Consider the following 16,824-nt stretch of genomic DNA (forward strand, 5'->3'; position numbering starts at 1 on the left):
GAAACAAAGATGCATGCAAGGGGACACAACTGAAATCATTCACTCTATTAGGTACTTTGCATCTTAGTCTAGTAGTGAAGAGCAATACTGAAATGAACTCATTCCTAACCCGTATTGCCAAGTTGTTATGTAAATCTTCCATTACACTGAGTAATCCAAATGCATTATTTTGGGGATAAGGTTCTAATTTATCTTAACCTGACACTGAATTCCATATTAAAATAGGGGAACCTGATTCTCTTTCTGAAAACCTTTTGGAAGGACAGCAGAAATGCTATTTTGCAGTACATATTTAAGCTATTTGTCTACCCTCTCTAGCTTGGGAATTAGATTTCTATCCAGAGGACCTTCCAATGGTGCGCTGTTTTTACTGGCAAAGCCTGCTTAGATTGGGGAAGGGTTCTGTTGTTTAATTATTTGCTACTGAATTGCACAATTTGAGATGTCCTCCTTGCCAAGAATCTGCCACGCAGCATTACATTCTTACATTGAGTCTTGAAGAAATAATACATTTCTAAAAGAAGTTCTAGCGATTTGTGCCACAGACTGGGGAATCAGCAAGGGCGGGGGATTTCCCCAGCAGGAGCAGGGCCAGACTCTGTAGCAAAGCCGGACAAGGTCTTCCATCTGACCAGCTATCTCCTCCTTGGATGGAACCCGTAGGATCGAGTGGCTGGCAGGACTTGGGCTGGGACTGGAGACAAATTGGGTCTAGAAGCAGGACAGGCGTTGGAGACAAGGCAATGAGACAGGAACCGTAGACAAACTGGACACAGAGGCACGGGCAGGTACTGAAGGCAGGCAGGGGCCGGAGACAGGGCTCAAACAGGATGCAAGGTCTGGGCCTGGAGACAGGGACAGGAACTGGAGGCCCACAGGGAGTAGAGACCACAGAGAGGACCGAGCAGGACAAGACAAGGACAGGACAAGACTAGGACTAAATAGGAACACAAGAACAGGGCGAGAAAAGTACAAACATAGGTTAACAGGAAACTAAAGCAAAATAAGGTACATATAAGACCAGACAAGGGAAAAACAGATAAGGATACCTAAGCAGGACACAAAGCAAGGCAGAGCGAGGCTAGTAGGCCTGAAGGCCACAGGGCTTGGCAAGAAAACTGAGGAGGCCACAGGGCAGGGAAGCCACGAAGGCTGCAGAACAAGGTGGGAAGACCTAGGAGGCCACAGGACAAGGCAGGAAAGCCAAGGAGGCCACTGAACAAGGCAGAATGTCTGAGGAGACCACAAGACAAGGCAGGAAGGCCAAGACGGCCACAAGGCAAGGTGCAACAAGAAGGCCACGGAGGCCACATAGAAGGAAAGCAAGGCAAGGTGGGCAATGCAAAGATCCAAGGTGACTCGATGAAGAGGTGTCTGGGAAAGGCAGGGCTAAAGGCCCTGCTGCTCCATGGGAGCATCAAGAAGGTGGCTAGTGCAGGAAGGAGGGTGGCTCCAAGAGGACCTCTGCTGGTAGGGAGGCTGGCTAGCACACAGGTTTGTGACAATTTGGATATGGAGAAAAAGTCATTTCAGAATGTTTTCTTTTCTACGTAAGGGGCCAGATTTTAAAAGCCCTACGCACGCCGGGCCTAAAGCCCCAGGAGCGTGTAAGTCCCGGGGCTTTACTAAAGGGGCAGTCCAGGGGCAGGGTGGGGGTGGGGCCAGAGGCCTCCGATAAAGCGGCCATTGCTGCATTGTCGAAGGAGCACGTGTCGGCAGGCTGCCGGCGTGCGCAACTTGCGCCTGCCCAGAGGCAGGCCTAACAGGTAAAATAATTTTTGGGGGAGTTAGGGTAGGGCTGGGGGGGAAAAGTTAGGGGAAGGGGTGGGAAGGTTAGGTTAGGGGGAAGGGAATGGGGGAAGGCAGTGCGGCTCGGTGCGTGCAAGGTGCACAGTTGTGCACCCCCTTGCGCTCACCAACCCCTGATTTTGTAACTTGCGTGTGCAAGTTATAAAATCTGGCATGCATGTGTGCGCGCCGTGTAGCATGCGCACATGTACGCCATGTGCGCTCCTTGTAAAATCTACCCCAAAGAGCATAGAGATCTCTTTCCAAATAAGGATGATGGATGTGGTATGCAGGTTTCTAGGTCCCACCACAAAAACCTAAGCAGTCGCCTCAAATACACATACCAATAAACAAAAAAGGGGAGCCAATCCAAAATATCAAAATAATAAATGCAGTGTCATGAAGGAATGGTTTCCAGTCTGAAGCCTGCAATGGGCTTCAGACAGGCATCAGAAACACAGCACTGAGATTGAAATTATTTACCACTCTCTTCAGACAACTGCTCATCGATACGTAACAATCAAAGAAGATTCTCAATGGTAAAAATGTCGTCTCTCAAGCTTAACAACGAAGCATATTAAACCGGTGCTCTCCGCTCTAAGTACCCAACATGGCCGATGTCTGGGCAGTAGTCCTGCCTTCCTCAGGGGTCAAAGCACAGATAATCTGCCTCTTTGCTTCTCCTGGCCCACAACTTTCTCAAAACATGACGCTGCCTAGTGCTCCTACCATAGCCGTCCTGTGTTGATGCTATTATAATATAAACTGCTATTATAAACCGTAAGGCCATGAAAACGGTGCAGGGCTGACTGATACACAGTATGGTCTGGGTAAGGAAAAGGTGAGCTCTACCAACTGAGGGACCAATGCCGGACAGCTGTCATTCAGTGAAGGAGGATGTAGAGCAAATAGAGGGGAAAAGGCATTTTGTAATGTTCTTTTACAAATGATGACTTTCCGTGCCAGCAGCTCTCCATACCTCATACCTTGTTAAGCAGTTGCAGATGTTTGTGTGGACTCGAGTAAGGCATTTTCTACGTGTGTCCTGGTGCTGCCTCTTTTCCCACTATATCCTATGAGGCAAGGCTTCCATAAAAGGTGAATTGTAAAAGCCCGACGTGCACCAAAAATTAGGGATGCATGCGTGCACCGAGTGGATTTTAGAAGCCGCCTGGGTAAGCGCGTAAATGCCGCTGCGCTCTTATCGGAATTTCTCAAAAAGGGCGGGGCATGGGGTGGGCGGTGAGTGGGCATTTCAGGATTGTAACCAAAACGTTGCACGCAAATACTTACGTGATCCGACGCACGCAGAGGTCCCCTGTCGCGTGACTTTACTTCTGTTATGGATGGCGTGTAAATTAAAAAAATTAAAAAAAAGCAAACGAGCCATATCTGAGGGGTGTAAAGGGTCTGGGGTAACTGGGAGCTATACAGACTATCACACCGGGGGGGAGGTTGAAGAATCTGTTAACTGGGTGAACTGGGGAGGAACTAGTAAAACAGGCAATTGCGTCGGCGCATGTCCCTTTTAAAATTTCCCCTCTTACGAGGTAAAAGCAGCTTTTGCGCATCCACTTAAAATTAGGCTCACTTGTGCACACAGCCCGGCTATTTTATAAAACGTGTGAACATATACAAACGTATGTTATAAAATAGGTGTGTCCCTGGTCACAGGCTGATGAACGCGTGCAGATGTGAGCCTGTGCGTCACTTTGAAAGTTACCATCTAAGTGTTTCAGAGGATAATTAAATGACTGAAGTGTGGTTAAGCATCCTTTTATTGCACTGCAGTGCCATCACACTTTCAGGCTTTCTCTAGATGGGCACCAACCAGTGACTTTGCATGTCCCAAAAGGCACGGATACCCTGTCACATGGTAAGCGCAAAGGGCCATCGGCGCCATTTTGATTAGTGGCAGCCGACGGCCCGGGAACGGGAGATCACTCCAGGGACCCCCACTGGACCACCAGGTACCTGTAAAAAGTTTTTTGGGGGGTCGGGAGGGTGGGGGAAGCTAAGGTATTAGTTTTAAAGGGTCGGGGTGGGTTTTTTATCGGCTCGGGCGCAGCCACTAAACAAAACTGCGATTGGGCCCGATGAAAAAAAACCCACATGTGAATCGGAACCGGAATCCGAACCGATTCCGGTTCTGATTCACATTTCTAAAATCCACTGCTTACCCCTGGGTTAAGCAACATGGAAACTACCCTTTTGGGATCCTGCCAGGTACTTGTGACCTGGATTGGCCACTGTTGGAAACAGGATGCTGGGCTTGACAGGTCTTTGGCCTGACCGGGTATGGCAAATCTCATGTTCTTATGTTCTCACCATTTCCTACAGCCATTTGCCACAGCCTCCTTTTGGGCTTCTAAATGAATGAATCAACCCGATAGCTACAGTATGTTCCAAAATGCAAAATCCTGCCTCCCTAGAATGCTACCCCCCTTCTCTTGCTAAATCCTCTTACTTTATTTCAGCTCAGATTGTCCTCTGCAGTCTTATTTATCTATTTATTTTAAAACATTTATTACCCGCCCTTCCTACGTTCAGAGTGGGGTACAATAGAACATACACAGTCAAATGAAAGGAGAGAACAAGACATGAAGACAATGCTTCATTCTTACTAAAAAGTCTTGCCATTCCCTGCACAAACACAGTAATGCGTATTTTCCCTCTAATGTTTTTTTTCCATTTTCTTGCTATCAGTACGAGAACTAAATCCTAGGTATATTATAAAATCCTATGCATTTACTATGTGCTGGTGCCTGGGAAAAACCTGATATCAGTGCAGAGACTTGAAAACAAGGTTAGAAAAAAAATATATATCTAGACCTGTCCAAGGTGAGGCATTTTATTATTTTCATAATACAGTTCCTGTTATTATGATTAGCTATTATTATTTAGAGAGTGCTATTAGAATACCTAAGGCTGTTCAAGATCGCAATGTTATAATGCCCCTAACCATTGCACGTTTCAGCACAGAGGGGTCAAGTGATTTAGGATTACCCAGTGAGCGGTGGATGGGGGAACCGAACCAGAGTTTCCAGGGTCACAGGCTTACTACACAACACTGCAAGCAGCTCTCATGGTTTCACTAATCGGAAGCTGTTGCCACAAGCAACAAGAGCAATTGGAAGAATAAACTCATGTAATACTTCATGAATTTCCACTTCTCCCACCGAGGCTCTTTGTGATCTTGGGCAGGTCACTTCACCCTGCATTGCCTTGGTTTCCAAACTCAGGGCCTCATTTACTAAGGATTTTTCCATAGGCACAGTAAAGCAGACCCTTAGACCGTGAGTCCCTCTGGGGCAGAGGGCCTACCGATTGTACCTGAATTTGTAACTTGCTTTGAGCTCAGATTTGGGAAGACGAGTAATTAAATATAAAATCCAGTTCACATTGATGCGCATACCAATAGACTCACACCATGCAATAGTTAGGCCTAGATTTACCAACTGTTTGCAGTCTGATGATAATTACAAGATTAATTTTGCTCATCTTATTTATTTATTTATTTATTTACTTATTTATTTGGGAGGTTCTGTCCAGTTCTTGCCATGGCATTCCCATCCATTCCCTTCTGAAGCTCAATAAATCATAAGGTTTATATTTAAAAAAAAATGGAGTTATTCAGGTTGATTCTGATTGGTTGGGCCACAAGGCATAAATCCCATGGAAATTTCGCCGCCGCACCCGCGGAAATTTCGCCGCCACACCCGCGCTGGACTTCTGCCTCCCGACCACCTTCGCCCGACGCTACCGGCGTGGGAGACCCATCGGGGTCCGGGCAGAACTACAAATCGAGGCCGAGGCTGCGGCCTAGCTCTGCCTGGCACCCGATTGGCCTACAGACGCTGACGATGCCCTCAGGACCGCCCTCCACCGACGACGCTGCAGACCCTACTTCACTGCATCCAGGACTTGCGGCGTCTCGCGCAGAAGGAGCGCGACTATGGAGCTTGCCCCTTAGTGCGCCCCTTTGTGCCCCCCCTTTGAACCTCTCCTTCCCTCCTTACCCCCCAATCTCCCACTACTCCCCTATCCTCCCTACCGTCCTCCCATTTCATAGAAAAGTCTCCAACTCCCTTACGCACCTCATTTACCACTAGCTATGCACACCTACCCCATTGCCACCATCAAACACTATCCCCTCCCACTGCGACCCCCTCATCCCAAACCACACGAGGTACACTACAGCAACCTCCTCCCTATCATGGCCACCCCACTCACCCAAATACTCGGCCTCACCACCTTCACCATACTCTTACTCAATGCTCAATCAATCATCAAAAAAACTGCCCTCATCAATGACATCCTACTGGATGACAGCCCTGATATCCTAGCCATCACAGAAACTTGGCTAAAGAATACGGACACAATACTACTGAACCAACTCCCACTAGAAAAATATGACATTTTTTCCATACCCAGACCTAAGAAAAGAAGAGGTGGCCTCCTCCTAGCGTCCAAAAAGATTTTTAAATTAACAAGGAAACCCATCCCCACCCCACCCCCCCAAACTAGAAATCAGCTTCTTTCATGCTCACAACCTTCAAATCTGCCTAGTGTATGCCCCACCAGGACTCCTTGAGGCTAACCCCTCCCTCCTGATTGAATACATATCCAAAAATTTAAACATACATGTTCCAGCAATCATCCTTGGGGATTTCAATCTCCACGTTGATACCATCCCCACCTCATCCTCCTGTGATTCACTGCTAACTGCCTTACATGCACTCGGCTTCACACAAACTATCTCCCAACCTACTCACAAAGCAGGCCACACACTCGATCTCTTATTCACCAATTCCCAGATCCGTACCAACCCCCCTTCATGCACACCCATCCCCTGGTCCGACCACTATCGCATTGATGCAACAAGCTCTGTGATTAAGACCCCCTATCCCACTCAAGGCAAAAAAGTCATACATTTTAGACGTAGTTGCAAGCAAGAAGAATTAATAACAGCCATTTCCACGGACATCAACTCCCTCGACCTAACAGATGTTGATACGGCACTCACTTCCTGGAACCATATCACCAGCATGATTGCCAATAAGATCTGCCCCATACAAGAATGCGAATTTGACACATCTCAAAGACACAAACAACCCTGGTATACACCAGAGTTAAAGAAGATGAAATGTAATTTAAGAAAGCTCGAAAGATCGTGGCGCAAAGAACCCACCACCACTCAATTAAATAAATTCAAATCCTACCTTCACTCCTACCGAGTAGCTATCGATAAAACCAAAAGAGATTTCTACTCACAACGCATACACCACTTGCAATTCAATCCAAGAGCCCTATTTGAACTAGTAAATAACCTAACGAAATCCTGCACTCCATCCATACCTGACATAGACAACCAGACTAAATGTGAAAACCTAGCCTCCTTCTTCCACAATAAAATAAGCAACATCATGTCACGCTTCCCCCCCATACAAACATCCACTAAAACCCTACAATGCCAAACTACTGCTAAACTCTCTTCCTTTGACACCACCTCATCTTTGGAAATCGAATCTATCCTAAAAAAAATCAGACCCTCTACACACCCATCAGACACCTTCCCCACAAAAAATCTCCTCTCCATCCCCGGGATTATCGCTAAACCCATCTTGAACATCATAAACAAGTCCATTGTACTTGGCAGTATCCCCAAAAACCTTAAACATGCCATTGTGAAACCCATCTTGAAGAAGCCCTCCATGGACCCCTCGGATCTTTCCAATTTCCGACCTATCTCCAACCTGCCACTGATCACAAAAGTCCTTGAGAAAGCTATAAACAGACAGCTATCAGACTATATGGATGAAAACAACATCCTATCCCCTTCACAATATGGTTTTCGCAAGCACCATAGTACTGAGACCTTGCTCATTTCACTCTCCGACCATATCTTAAAAGGTCTTGATAAAGGTCTCTCACACATCCTAATTCTTCTTGACATATCCGCTGCATTTGACACCATCAAACATCACATTCTATTAGAACTTCTCAGCGACATTGGTATCTCAGGCTCGGCCCTTCAATGGTTCCATTCCTACCTGGCTGAAAGACAATTTAGCGTACAAATTGGAAATTCCACCTCCAAACCTCATGCCCTAGCTCAAGGAGTACCACAAGGTTCATCTCTATCCTCTACACTTTTCAATATATACCTCCTCCCCCTCTGCCATCTCCTTGCTAAACTTGGCCTTCCGCACTTTATATATGCGGATGATGTGCAAATACTGATTCCGGTTACAGACTCAATACATAAAGCTATAGAAACCTGGAAATCTGCCCTCTCTGTTATCAGCAGCCTGCTATCCAATAACTATCTCGCCCTCAACGCCGCTAAAACGGAACTCATCCTCATTTCACCCCCCAACATTTCTCCTTCTCTACCAATGAACAATGATCCCTCCACTAATATCACCTTCCCTCCTCACGTACGCAGCTTTGGCGTCTCCCTTGACAGTCACCTTAACTGCAAAAAATTCATCAATAATACCCTGAAAGACTGCTTCTTCAAATTGCACACCCTAAAAAAAACTCAAACCTCTGTTACATCTCAATGACTTTCGTACCATTTTACAAGCCCTCGTCCTATCGAAAATAGATTACTGCAACTCCATGCTGCTGGGCTTACCTAAAAGCACCATAAAACCACTACAACTCCTCCAAAATGCAGCTGCCCGGATTCTCACCAACACCCACAAAAATGATCACATAACCCCGGTACTCAAACATCTGCATTGGTTACCCTTAGCATCCAGAATTACCTTCAAAGCTCTCACTCTAATTCACAAATCCCTTCACAACCAGAACATGCACTGGTTTAAAGAACATTTCACCTTTCACGACAATAATAGACCCACTAGAAAACAATACCTGGCCACAATACATACCCCCTCACCCAAGCTTACTAAGCTTCGCGCCACAAATGAAAGGGCCCTCTCCCTAGCAGGTCCTTTCCTCTGGAACAAACTACCAACCTCTCTCCGCCAGGAAACCTGCCCAAAAATATTCAGGCAAAACCTCAAGACTTGGTTCTTCAAGCACTCCTACACCTAACCGCCCGCACTCCATCACCACATTGTATATTTCTCTCCACGACTACCCCTGTCTCTTACCATCCTTGCGATCTTATCCCTGTACATCACTTATATATAGCATTATCTCTATATGCTACATGCAATCCTGTGTATATATGCCTCCTCAATGTTTACGAATTTATTGCTCCACTAAGTTTATTTAAGTTTTCCCTGTAAAGTCTATTGATAATTTTGTTCCTCCTTAGTTATGTGTTACCTGTAAAGTTTGTTTCCTCCTTTAATCATGCGTTACCTGTAAAGCCTGTTGCTAATTTTGTTCTTTGTAAACCGATGAGATGTTCCCAACGTTCGTCGGTATATAAAAGCCGTTAAATAAATAAATAAATAAATAAATAAATAAATAAATAAATTCCTTGTTTTTGATGATTTAATTGTTCAGAATGTTTATGACAACTGCCCGTATACGACAACTACTAGGGAGAAAACTTTAAAATCCTAGACTAAAAAAAAAGAAAACTAGACTAAAGCGGCTGGAGCAACAGTGCAGGAAAGCCGGCAGCAGAGTTATTGGCTTTCTCCGCAGATACCCCTGGTGACCCTAGACAAACTGCTTTAACCCCACCCATTGTCTTAGGCATCCCCCACTCTTCTCGGCCAGATCTCGTGTCAACACATATTTACAGAACCACATGAAAACCAAAATAAAACAAATTATCCTCTCTGGATGGAGTATTTAGTGTGAGTTAGCACAGTATTTGAGTTAAAGCTCTTGAGGCAAATCAACAGCAGCAGCAGATGAGGCGTGAGCTGCCCTTGGTGACAATCACGTAAGGTATATATGTTTAGCTGAGAGAAAAAAAGATTCCTCCGAACTGAAGTTATGGTTGAAATGGTGCATCAAGCCTGTGACTAATGTGGGATTTGGAAACAAAAAAAAAGCAAACCAAAAAAAAAATGAGTAGGTCTATTTCTGAGGCAGCATCTGGAGAGCAATCATTTCAGCATTTCTGGGCATGTTACATGGCGAACACCGAGCCAATGTAAACACACGGTATCGAGGCCAACATTCTCATTCAAAAACATCCACCTCCCTCTTCCTTTTACATTCCTTGTTCTGGCCCGCACATAATTTATATTTTTGTTGGCTTCTATGCACCACAGCATGCCCAGAAATGTCATTTCTTATCCATCAGAACAGGAGAGCAGATGTATATTTTCTCTGTTTCCAAAACTAATGATGGTCATTGGGGAAGAAACAGAAAAAGTGAGCTAAATAAAACAGATCATTGGACCATTCCATAAATGTGTACCTGAGATGTGCCGTGTCGAAAAGCAGAAGTGGTAGAAAGGCATTAAGGCAATTGTTTTACAAAGCAAGGTGAGGCCAACGGAAAGAAAAGTAAAGAAAATATTTACTCGAGAGTTTGTGGCTCAAGAGATGGCAGCCAGACGAATAATCATCACTGCGGGACCAATATTAAAATATATCCAGCTATATTCAGCAGCGCGGAAATGTCCAGATAAGTATTAAAGTTAGCCAAATAAGCTTATCTGGCTAACTTTAGACCTGCTATGGGCCACATCTAACTTATCCAGCTAACTTAACCAGATAAGGCTGAATATTACCAACTATCTGGCTAAGTTAGCTGGATAGGTGGCACCGTCCAGTTATGTCCACCCACTGACTATACGGCTAATTAGCGAGATAAGTGACTTATCCAGCCAACTAATATTCCCGGATATTCAGCAGCAGACACTTAGCCGGATAAATTGGACTTCCTCTGCTAAGTAGCATTTGAATATGGACCCCTGTATGTATAAAGATTCTGCCCATATTTATAACCGAGCTGTCTTTCTTTCTGTTTGCTGCCATCTCGACAAAATCAGTCCATGTTTGTTACTAAATGTTACAACTACAGTCACCTGTAGGGATCAATAAGTCTAGTATTGAGCAAGTTTTCTAAACATTTGTAAAACTTAAATTTGATATTTTTTGTTAATGATTTTTTATTATTCAAATTTTACAAAATCTTTAAAAAAAATAAATAAATAAAAATCAATATTTAGCAAAAAGTTACACCGTAACAACACAACACGTAGCCGATGTAAAACAACATATTTTCATTCTCACGCTGTTCCAAAATGCCACACATAATCAGCACTTTTTTTTTTTTTCTGCCGGTGCTTGAGGGTACTTAGTACAGGCACCGTTTTTTTTCCCTCTCTGCCTCAGCTGCTGGGAAATGACAGGAGGGGAGGGGCTGGATTGGTCTGCTCCGGCCTCACCCCTCCCCTCCTGATCTCTGCAGGGTGCGGCTTGGGACGGAGCAGGGAGCAGTTCCCTTGGGAGTGGCAGCCTCGTATGCAGGGATGACAACAGAACAGCAGCAGAGCGCGGTACCCGTCCATAGTATATTAACCCTGACATTGTAACTACCAGTAGCACTGTTGTATTTTTTTTCACCCTTTTTCCTCTTCTTATCCAAATTATATATTACTTTGGCACGACATGTCTAAATTTTGCCATGACAAAGTTTCCTGAATGGAAATCTGAGCAAAGCATGGGTGATCATCTGTCTTTGCCTTCCTCAATGCCCTTCCCCCACTGGTGCTTTCCCCCATGTCGTGACGGTGGCAGAGGAGGCAGCAGCAGCTAAAAGTGCTGCTCTCTTATGCCTCCTACTGGCGGAAGAGAGGGTGAGAGGGAGGGGGGGGGGCATCCTGCCGTCACTGAGCTCTGCAGCTGCTTGCGGAGAGAGTGGGGGGCTGCACTGGGTGAATTCATTTTGCACTTTACATCTATCTCTGGGCATCCTTCCCATTGTATATACACCTGACCCTCGGGACCACTGCAGTCCTCTGAGAGGCCCTGATGGAGAAAGCCAATCAGCATCCTAATAAATTCAGTTAACTTGAAAAGCAAAAACCAAAATGTACAGCTATCCGTCACGCAAGTCGGTTGTAGTGGGGACCATAGTATAAAGCAAGAACCGCATGGCTGGAAACTTACTTGTGCGCTCTCCCTTTCATTTTGACAGTGAACGTCTCCACGGTAATTATAAACTAGGCTTTCTGAGACCATTCCCACTAACATTTTTAATGTTATTAATAAAATCCTGAGTATTTAGTGGCTTCCCATTTATTTATTTATTTATTCATTTATTTTTGAGAAAACACTGCTGTCACGCAATGTGGCATGAAACAAGTTTTGCACTGGTCATTTTTCCACACACAAGAGCACAAAGCAGTGTGGTTGCCTTGTTTGTCCGCTTAGATGTATAGAAATAAAGGCCAATGCCGCGTGTTATAGGTGATGTTTCTGACTAGCTTATTAGGGCAATACATCATCAGGTATGTCACCTCCCCCCTCATTCCCCACAGCCCTTTCACTTTACATGTCTAGCTTAAAAGACAACCACTGACGATATAAATCCACTCCACAATCTGCAATGCACTACATCATCCTCCTTAACTCGTTTTGCACTGATCTGATGAAAGGGAGTATAACTGCAGAAAGCCAGTCACAACTAGATTGTTAGTCCAAGAAAATGGCATCACCCTCAGCTTGCTTATTGGACCTTTATTTACACATCATAGAAATTAACGTGTTTCATTTCAAATACTTAAATACATTATAATGTTCACTCCCATCATCTTACAACATTTTGGTGACTAAAATAGCTACATTTATGGAAGGAGGGATGGGGTGTAATAAGAAAGAACTGAAGGCAGGTGTCAGCAGGAGCAGAAAAGGGGCTTTAAAGAGATGAGAAAGTTGAATTTAATGCAAAGGTTGATAGGAAACTAATGGAGGAGAGGGCCGGGCACAGCCCGGGCCTCCAGATTTAACAGGAGGGTCGGTGGGTGTGGGGTAGGGTTTCAGGGAAGCCGTTAAGGGCGACAGTCAGGCATGCTTCCCCCTCCCCTCGCGCACACACACACACACACACACACACACACCCCAGGAGTCCTTGTGGGTTTTCAGATAAGGGGGGGGGGGGTCCATCTCAGCAGACAAACTCGTTTTTTTCCTTCCTGCCCACTCGTAGAAAACAGGTGGAGCCTTTTTGTGCAAGATTTCACTGCGGGTACACAATGAATTTGGCTCTGGGGCTGTATTCCACTAGCATTTCTCCCCTCTTTGCTAATCCCAAGTTGTGGGTCCTTTCTATGGAGGGAGCGGCGGGGGGAGGATGACCTTCCTGGCCCAGGCAGTGTAGTGAAATCCCTTCCACTCGTGAGCCACTTAACAACTTTAGGTGACGCTGTGCTGCAGGAACCAGGCAGGACACAGTGTTGGGTGTTCAAAATACATTTACTGATGGTTAGTCAAAAGGAAATAAATGTCCACTCAAATAAATACTGTTCGTGTTATACCTGTGCTCAGCTCTGGGGGATCACACCTGCCTTTTTTTCTCATTGTTTGTGCCCTCAGAACCAGGTCTTGGGCTAGAGCAGCTTATCCCCTCAGTATTTGAGTGACAAGATATCCCGTTGACAGGGAAATATGTGTGTGTGAGTGTGCGTGTGTGCGCGTGTGTGTGTGTGTGTGGAAAATCCCCGTAGTAGAAAATCATACCTGAAGTCCACCAGAGTCCTGTTCTAACACCCCGCCTGCGTCCCGTGTCCAGATGTGGGTCTCCTTTTCTCTGCTCTTATGCTGGAGTGTGACCTCCCTGGAGGAAAGTTCTGAGGTGGAACAAGAATCTGGCTGGCCCAGCCCGGTTCCCCCTGTGAGGTGGGGTAGTTCTAAGCCTCATCGTAAAACAAAAGGGGGAAAAAAAATCACTTCCAAGTCAAACAGTCCCCTCTGATGTGGCAGTGCCACTGGTGCTCCAACTCTTGCTTAGACGGGGGCAAGCAGATATTAATTTCCCTGGCCTTCGGATCCGGGGCTTCACACCACTCAACTTCCCAAAATAGAGGCAGACCCTCACAGGCACTGAGAAGAATCTCCTACTAAACAATGTGCCCCGTTAGGTTTGTAGGCCGTAACCCAGTCAGGAAAAAACCAAAAAGAGATCTTCAGTCCTCAAAGGCTAACTCCCCAAGTGAACTGAGGAGCTACCATTCACAGCCAACATTGGGGGGGAGGGGGTCTGTAAGGGAATGGTTTCTCCCACTAAGCAGGAAGATACTTGAAGCAAGGATCTACACAGGTTTGAACTTGGTTTGGGCTGTATGAAGTTGTATGTGGTTCGTTGCAGCAGGGGGAGGCTACCCAAGCTGGTAGTCAGTATTTTGGCCACGCCTTCTCCCGTTAATGCCGGTGCTGGACCAGAAGGTGGCAGCTGAACTGGGTGTTGGGCCACAACAGGGAACCCTGCGGCGTTGTGGCAGGAAGCCATTTCTGGTTCACGTAGGGATGTCTTTCTCGAGGCACCGGGGGTGGAGTGGTGGCCGAGTACTATTAAATTCACTTGGAGTTTTTAACCCGGTTTGGGGATTCTGTGATTAAATCAAGCTGTGGCCTTTCGCTTGCCACTTCAGTGTCTGTGGGATTTATTTGTGCGATGAGGCTGAGAGTGTTGGTGAGTAAGGTCTCCATGTGCCTGTGTTATACAGGGACTCAAGGAAAGTGGAGACAGGAAATGAAACTATACAGTAAAAGGACTGCAAAAAATGGCACTGTAATAGGGAGGCCAGAGATGAGCGGTCTGTGGATTCGTTTTGACTAGAGAGGGAGAAAAGAAGAAAAAAAAGATCTTGTCTATGATGCAGAAGAAGAAAATAAAATTTGGTGAGGAAGAAGATATGGAAGGACGAAGTCAACTACGACAACTACCAGGTAACAAGAAGAGAGAAATTCTAAACCTAGGCTTGGTCATGAAATAAAAAATTAGAATTAAAATATATTAGGACAGGAAAGAAAGGAGACCATGGAATCAGGTCTACAAAGAGAAAGTGGAGAAATAAGAAAAGTGCCGTAAGCTGAGCAGCTTTCAAAATTATTTCGATTAACTTATTCTAAGATTAGGCCTTTTGAAAATCTTGTACTGTACAAAGATAACTGAAGTTTTTGCTTTTTATCCATAATAACTTTTCACACATTAAGTTCTAATTAGCAGTTCCGGTCGCCCCCATCTCAAGAGAGATACAGCAGAACCAGAATAGGTGCAAAGGAGGGTGACAAAAAGTGATAAAGGGGATGGAATGGCTCCCCTGTGATGAGAGGCTGTGCCGGCGAGGGCTCTTCAGCTCGGAAAAGGGAAAAGGATAGAAGTTTATAAAATGATGAGTGGGGTGGAAGGGGTAAATAAAGGATGGTTAGCTACCTGTTAAAATAATACTAAAACAAGGGGACACTCAAGGAACTAACAGATTCAATATAAATCGTAGAAAGCACTTTTTTCACTCAGAGCACAATCGAGCTGTGGAATCTGTTGCCAGAGGACGTGGTCAAAGCGACCGGCAGAATGAGGTTTAAAAGAGGTTTGGACAGGTTCCTGGAGGAAAAGTCCATAATACATTATTAGTCAGGTAGACTAAAGAAAGCTATTGCTGTCCATGGGAGTGAGTAACAGGAATTAGATCTACTTTATGGCATCTGCCGGGTACTTGTGACCTGGCTTGGCCACTGTCGGAGACAGGATGATGGGCTTGATTCTTATCACAATGCATTTTAGACTAAAAACAGCAAAATTTATAGAAGAAGAAATTAACATTATCAGGGTTTTCTTGTCCTATTAGCTCAAAGCAAGATTTATTTATTTATGTATTTATTTATGGTTTTTATCTACCGACATTCGTAGGCACATCATGCCGGTTTACATAGAACGGTATTAACAGGAGAGAGAGTTACATAAAACCGGAGCATTGTTAACAAAAGAGATAAGGAGTTTCAAGAGAAAGGGTAATAACAATATGATAACAATATGTGAACTACGAGAAAAGAGAAACAACTGATAATTTCTATAAAATGGGCTGCACTGTACTACTGATAGTATATCAATAATAGAATTGTAATACTGTACTAATAATTATGATGTCCATATTCAGTTGCTATGCAGCTTGGCAAGTTAGCTGGATACACTTATCCAGCTAATTTAGCCAGCATATTCAGTGATGCGGCAGCACTGCTGAATATAACTGGCTATTTTAAAGTTAGCTGGATTAGTTTATCCATCTAACTTTAGGACATGACCAGAGTTAAGTTATCTGAATATCGGCTAACTCTGGCTATCTCCGCTCCTCCATGAAATGCCTCTCTTCCACCCTCGGAAAGCCCCAACTAATCCACATAATTCTAGCCGGATAAGTGGCTAAAAAATTTTATTTATTTATTTTTTTGCCATTTAGATGGATTACTTTTAAGTTATCCCTCTAAATGGCTTTTGAATATGGACTTTATTGATTATTTCCTATCAATTCTATGGGAGGGTAATATTCAGCAGCCCGCAGAAGAGAATTTACAAAGTGAACCTATGCACATAAGTCTGCTTTCAAAATCCTCGAGTTGTGCCAGTATGCAGTATGCACGTGACCATCTGCAAGTAAATTTGCACGCGTTCCTTCGAAAATAGAAAGTATGCACGTAAGTGCCTTGTCTGCCCCAACTTCACCCCTCGGAACGCTTACCACAAGTGCTGAGAAGAGCATGCACAAAATCGTGTTTCACGCGTGCTTCTCCCTGTGCACACACCCCATCTCTCCCCCAAATGACTTTCAGAAAGAGAATGGACTTATACACGTAAGCCAGGGTTTTTGCATATAAATCTTTTTTTTTAAAAATGACCCTCGAAAAGTTTCATGCTCAGTATTGTTCTTTTGATTTCACTGATATCATTAGTCCCTGCAAAGGCCTTTTCTTAATAAGACAACATTCAGGACTCCATTTACAGCACCTCAGTTGGCCCACCACAGATAGAGCCAATCTGCAGATAAAGAATATCTTTAGGAGTAAAGTTAGAGGATGGCAGCAGAAGCCTTGATATATGTCCCGGGCTGAAGTCGCATTGCCCATGGGTGGGTAGGTTAATGACCCTGGAAA

This window comes from Rhinatrema bivittatum, chromosome 7 (genome assembly GCF_901001135.1).
Source record: "Rhinatrema bivittatum chromosome 7, aRhiBiv1.1, whole genome shotgun sequence".
Taxonomy (NCBI): Eukaryota; Metazoa; Chordata; class Amphibia; order Gymnophiona; family Rhinatrematidae; genus Rhinatrema; species Rhinatrema bivittatum.